Source organism: Diachasmimorpha longicaudata, chromosome 2 (assembly GCF_034640455.1).
Source record: "Diachasmimorpha longicaudata isolate KC_UGA_2023 chromosome 2, iyDiaLong2, whole genome shotgun sequence".
In the NCBI taxonomy this organism is placed as follows: domain Eukaryota; kingdom Metazoa; phylum Arthropoda; class Insecta; order Hymenoptera; family Braconidae; genus Diachasmimorpha; species Diachasmimorpha longicaudata.
Window position 1 is genome coordinate 4891042 of NC_087226.1, and position 7090 is coordinate 4898131.

Below are 7090 nucleotides of genomic sequence, written 5' to 3' on the forward strand. Positions count from 1 at the left end.
ACTCTCCACCAAGAAATTAGGCCTCGAGGCGCATCAAATTGAAACATTTTAAAATACCCCTATGTCAATCACGTCGAGGCCTCATATCACACCTAACCCTCATGACCCTAAAGCCCATAAAAAGTCACCCGTGACCCTCGTGACCCTCATTTTCGATTCCAAATCAATCCTCCCAATCTCCATAAACCATTCACCTCCATCAATATCCCCTCCCCTCCTCAACAATGCATTTCGCCAATTATTAAGAACCAATTCGCCTCCCTCCCACCCCCCCAAATCATCCCTAAATCAGAATATTTTTCTCTCCGATCTCCGAATGGGTTTTTTCCTCCGTAAGCGCCACTCCGTCTAGTTGCGTGCCATCAACCGTTTTATATTTAATCCAGTACATTTTAACAAGCGATAAACAAACACTGTATCCATCGGTTATGGAGAGGGGAAAAGGCTTAAATTAGCTCGATACCATTTGAAACGGGCGCTCGCATTTATGAAGATGACCGTGATGGTGCCTGGTAAGTTTTCGCCAGCGGGGGAATTACCCCCAGAGAATAGCGAGCAGCCGAGCGTGACGAGCAGGGGGTTGAAGAGTGGCAGGGGGGGGGGATGGTGGTGGGGGAAAGTGAAAATACTCATGGCGGGGATGAAGGCTGTCCGAGTGGGGGAATTTTGAAGTCATGGTGAGGCCAAGCACCGCCTCTCAGCATGCAATGGGCGGGAATTCAGTGACGATTTATGGCTGGTGATACAGCGCTGACATCTACCGGCGCCAACGATAACTACAAATCACTCTTCTCATCTCACTTGCACTCTCGGTAGCCATTACGTTCCTATGATTGGCTGGCATAACACCACGTTGGTCATTTGACACGCTTGTACAATGATTTTAATTGCCGATAGCCGATAAGTCAATGTTATTATAAAATCGTAACATGAATCAGTAATTTTTCACGTGTTCTGCAATTTTTCGGGACATCCGGGGATCGGTCTGGGGAGAATACTTGACTAGAGTGGTAAATCTATACTTAGCTAATCGAAGGAAGATGCAGAGAGGGTGGGAAAGCACCGAAAATACGGACAACTGAATTAAGTCGAGCCTCGAGTGCATTTAAAAATTTTCCTGTAATTTTTTTAAAACCAAGTCAACTATCGGGAATTATTCCCGTGGTAATTAAATTATTGTGACGTGACATGACACTGATAATCGATGAAATCAACAAGTAGATGATTGGATGCTGATTAATAATCGATTTTTACTGCAATCAATTGATTCCAATTCTCTATAATTCTCGATAACTGTTTTATGTCGGCGTCTAACCATTAATGTACGTAACTACTGGCAGAAACAGTAAGTGCGCCACTCTCCCGGTGATATCCGAAACTAGATCATTTTCCCCGAGACATTCTCCGACCCGGAAAATCATTCATCGATAAATTCCCCCTCCCCCGCACCCCCCTTGGATAAGCCCCATAAACCGGCAGATTCCCGAGTTACCGACTTGTTACCGAAACGGCCAATAAAATTTTAATCACCACTAAAACATAATTTAGTAACCCGTGTCATTCAGAATAATGTAAATATCAGTGACACATTGAGAAATAGGTGGGAAGAGTTGTACCGTAGAGGTTTGAAAAAAAAAAAATTTTTTTTATAGACTTCCAAATTTTAACAGCGAAAGGACACCAAATGAGCACGGGCAACGGTGAGGAGGCAAAAAAAAACAGGTTTTCTTTTTCGGTGTGACTCTTATGCTACACTCGGTAGAATAGCAACACGACTGGCGGTTACGTCGGTTTACGGCTGTTTTAACGAGCGCCGCTGCACGCGACTCAGCACTAAACCCAGCCCTACAAAATGCGGCCACTAGTTTAACGTTTTACGGCGAAATTTATTATCTGTTACCTCCTTATATGACGGGACGATAACAATAATTGTCAGTTTAAATTTGACCGTAAATCTGTGGCCGAGGAATTTTCATAGTTATGCGGGACTGTTTCAATGGTGAATAATGGGAATTGGCCATCTGGTGTGAATTTTGAATAAATTTGTCGAGTGATTTCGGAGAATTTCGGCCGTTGGTTACAGCGTAAGTGACGTTGCTATGGGTTATCATCGGTGGAACTGGCGCTGTCGACATTATCATGTGTTAATAACCCTCGTTCGGTGATTTTCCATCATTTTTTCAGGAATTACGGGACTTTGGGAGTTGTCCATCGATCAATGACGACGTTCGAGGGGATGAAATACTCCGCGGGAGTTGCAAATTCATTTTAACAGGGTAAATTAATCATCATCGTGAAATTGTCAGCTGGCGCCATCCGGTGTTATCACACTTAATCCCGTAATTTGCCGCAGTTTACCAGTTGAGCGATGCGGAAGCGCTAATACCACGTGATGCCGGGTGATGGCGCCAGTGAGATTTTCGGTGGATAAAGAAATTGGTAGGAATAGCGATGTGTGCCGCCACTGGCTGATGTGAGTATCATGTAAATACCCCATAAATCATCCCCTACGATGGCCATCATCACCGAAAAATATAAACCGTACCTTCTCCGACCTTGGAACGATTTTTTTTTGTCATTGCGTGTATGAAAATAATTGAGCACAATGCAATGACAGTACCTGGAACAATTATCCAAAGAGGACAAGAATAAAAAATCCATTTGGTCTGAATCCGGCATCACTTGCTCCCTTAAATCATGGAAAGTGAAGAAACTCTTGAGCACCCGACAATGTCATCAGTTACATTTACGATGCCGTGAAAGATAGAGGAGCGAGGTAGTTTGAGGTTGCCTCATCGTCGCTTTAAATCCCGTTACTAGATCGTAAAAGACTTTGACGACCGTGCACCCACCGAGAAGGAGAGAAAAAGGAAAGGATAGGTGGTAGAAAACGGGTATATACCTACGGGCCAAGAGTGCTTCAGCCATAAAGACAAGCGTGGAAGAGGAGAGTGAGAGGGGTGGCTTCAACCCCCCCTGAGCTGGAAACCCCAGGCTGGCAAAATGGGCATGACATTTACGTACCCACTTGCCAATGATCGTTCCCATAATCTCTAATGGACCGACAATGTGAAAAAGATAGAATATAACAATTAGGAAATGATATTCTGTTACACAATAGGCATATTACTTTTACTGCTATGGTTATTCTGGTTGGTATTGTGTAAGGGATGAAGAGGAAATATCTTCATCATTCATTGGTAGACAGGGTGGTTCATGTCTCTGTTACTGGGTGAGTTAAGTGATAGGACGAATCGGGGGTTGCTGGACAGAGAGAATGAGCTGTAGCAAATCTAACGTCTTCATTATTGTCTCGATTCATTAATAGTCAACAAGAGTATTTGATAAAGTTAATTGGACTGGACTTGGATCGTTCTGTGATGATTAAGGAAGATTCAGATGGTCTTATTATACACTGACGACACGGTAATAGTTAAGGAATTTTAGTTGGGAAAAATCCATCGATTTGTCAATGTGGAAAACGCAGGGGTTTACCCTCGGGTGAGGGAGGATTTCAATTTTTTTCGAGTGGAATTTGTTTCATTTAATTTAGGAATATGGAATCATGGGATCGGAAATAAATGTAATATCTAAACGTAAGGGATGAAGAGAAGTTGAAGATTTATTAAGACGATTATTTACGTCAGTTTTGGAGAGGAACTGATGAGTTAGAAAGAAATATCGAAGGAAAGTCACAAATATATTTAATTTATTTAATTAATATATACATCTTATATTCCAAGTACGGAATTGATTATTTTCCTCATTACGATCTTTATATTAAATTTAGAAAATTGTTGTTGCGAAATGTCAAACGTTCTTCTGCACTTCACACTTTTAGCAACCCTTATCGTAAACTTTTCCATCTTAATTTCAAGTCTCAATATTTATTTATAATCTCCATCTGATTTTAATCTTCTCTTACTCTCATCCTGATCTCACATACTGCTCCACTATTTCTATCTTCATTCAACCCCTTTTTTAGTCTTTTTTAATTCTGACAGCACATCACAGCTCATCATTTTCATCTTTTCGTTATTTCCGTTCAGCCCCCGTGATTCCCATTCCGAAATCCTCATCGTTCTCCTTCCCCTACGCCTCCCTGACCTCACACATTGAACCCTCATTGTAATCCTTCTTTCACCTCCCACCTGGCCCTCGTGAACCTCTCTCCGCCGCCCTTATTTCCACGTTTCCTTCCCCCATATTTTAACCTTTCATACCTCCCATAGATATTTCCCTCCCCCTCACTTCGGCTCTTGTGACCCTTGTCTTGACGCCTAAGCCTTCCTTCGACTCCCACCCTTAACCCTCACTCATCCCTTTGTACCCAATCCCTATGATATCAACCACTTCCACCCCTAAAATGTAACCCAATTTTATATTTCCACAAATGGCTTTAGAATTCGTAATAGAAATACTCCTCAGCTGCGATTACATATATACTACAACAACCACTCAATTTTATGTACCACAAGACCATTTACTACATGGAACATCATCTCTCCAGTCTCCCCTTTTCACGAAATTATTCTAATACCTCCAACTGTCTGTGTCGGAATATCATTCGAGGGTTGCCAGAGACATTGAGATGTGCTCAGGTCCTTCATGAATTGGAAATACGTACTTGCAATAGCAAAACAACTCATAAAATTGCATAAAACCGGCGCATCGGAATACCATTGTACGAGGCGCCATACGATTTTCCTTTCCCAAGAATATAAATTTCTCCGGGCTTCAGGAGCACATGTACATCCCCCTCGTATTCATCCCCGATGAATGGCGAAGTAATTCAAACAGCGAGCATCAACGAATCATCATTCAGGGGAATGAACACCTGGTTTCACTCATTCTGAAACATCAACCAATTACTTCGAAGTATTTTTTTGTTGGACGTGATACAATGAAGAATAGTCGAGATGTCACGTGACAAATGTCTTTATTTACCCTCTTCATTTCAAAGTTTAGACCGTAAACACCTATTCAGGGATTTGAATGAATGCTCGGGTGCGTTTTTAGAAAATGTACAAAAGTCACAAAAGTTTGGCGTATCGTGATTTTTCAGTTACCGGTGATTCAGAGCGGGAAAACATGAAGTATACGGTGACAATTAATGGCGGATTTTCACATATTTTCTTGTTGACGTTTTTCAAATGCTAGAAGATGTCTGAATTGAAGGAAAATTTATTAGAATTTCGAATGAAAAGGGGAAAATGTCTTATTCACATTTTCTACCATTCAAAGGTTTTTATACAATCTGAATAATATTTATAACAGTGTTTACAAAATTATTTAGAGAGTTCGCTAGTTCGTTAATAGTTAATGAATACAGTTTTGGACTATTCGTTGTTAGTCAATTGGTCCTTGATCGATTGACAAAAATATCCATTTGGTCCAATTCAAACCTCTCATTAATTTATTAATCCTTCATTGAACGTTGTACCTAATGAATTATTTCCCTTGAATTATCAAATTACGTTAATCAATTCATGTAATGATAATACTGATGAGTTCGTAAAGAATTAAATTCCGTGATCCATTAATTGAAAATCATACGATTTACAACATTTTTGTCCTCCCTCACCTTTACCTTTCAAATTAGAATAATCATTAACACAACTCGTTATGAATCACCCCTGCACTTTCAACCAGAAATCAACCAACAATTAATCACTTCCACATCAATCAATATCCTCAAAACATTTCACCAAATTTCAAACGTCCAACACCTTGAAAGCCCTTGAAGCCATCCCACGACGACTGCCTTTGTAACCCCTCATCCCCCGACGTTTACACCCTAAACACCCATTCACTACCTCTCGAGAATATTCCCCAAAGTCCTCACTGCCTCATCCCCCGGTGGTCCAAATTCCGCCGAACTACCTAAATCAGAAAAAGTCTTTCTCATCGAGCCTCATCCGTCAACAAGGACTTTTCCAAACATTTCATTACCACGTGTTACATAATACTCCCCATCCACCCTCGCATGTGCCCACCCCCCTCTGTCATTTGCTTCCTTTTTACCCCCGTCATATGCCCCACGTTATTAAGGTCAGCCACCTGCCGCTCGATGGAGCTCACTTCAGGGATGAACACCATTATATCCCCGAGGTACCTTCCACGTACGTGAACATCACCGGTCTATATAGGGGAGGTACGCGAGGTACCTTCCAACAAAGAAAAATAAGGAATGCCAAACGACGACTTGGGATACGGCAGTCGTCGGAAAAGATCGCTATGAAAAGGTAGAAAAGAACGAGGAAAAAAAAAACATGAAAAAGGAGAAAGAAAGGGGAAGGCGAGGGAATCGAGTTGGCAGACTGGAAAGAGTGGATGAAGGGGGAAAAGAAAACTTGAAGGAGAGAAAAAAAAAAGGTAGAACTGGGGCCCAGCGGGGTATAAAGCCCACCGTAAGAATAAAGGAAAAGCGAGAAAAATGTGTCTAACGTGGCTGTGGCAATTCTTCAGCCGAAGTTGCCGCCTTAACGCTCGTTGGAGAAAGGCGATTGGTTCTCGAGAAGAGCTCGCGGGAAAGATGGCCGACATTTCCCTCCAACCATCCAAGGGGGGAACCCCCGCTGTCCGTGTGGCGCACGTCCCCCCTCCTCCCCCCGCTTCTCTCTCTCACACCACCAGCCCCGTTCCAACTACAGCCGGTGTTTCACCTATTCTCGGTCCATCTCTTTCTCTCCTTCTAGTTCGTTCTTTCACTTTCTCCCTCTCTCTGTGTTTGCCCGTTGGCCCGCGGAGCTTGAGGGGCGCGGGGGTGTGGGTGAAAGGAGTAAGAGCGCTAAAACCCATCTGAAGGAAAGGGGCAAAGGAGACGCTCGAGGGAATCCCCGGGACTCTTATTCTTATTAACTGTTTAATCTTTTCTCGGGATATACGAGCACATTACCAGGACTTGTTTATTTCGAAGCCTTTTCTCTCTATCGTTTTCATCCCTATCGTGGGGTCTCTTTTCCATGAGACGTGGAGAAGTCGATGAGCCAGTGGGTACCCCAGGAGTCTCGTTGTAGATAGCATTGGTATAATGTACCGGGAATGAGAGGGCACAGATGAGCGGAGGAGATTACTTTCGGTGAAATCA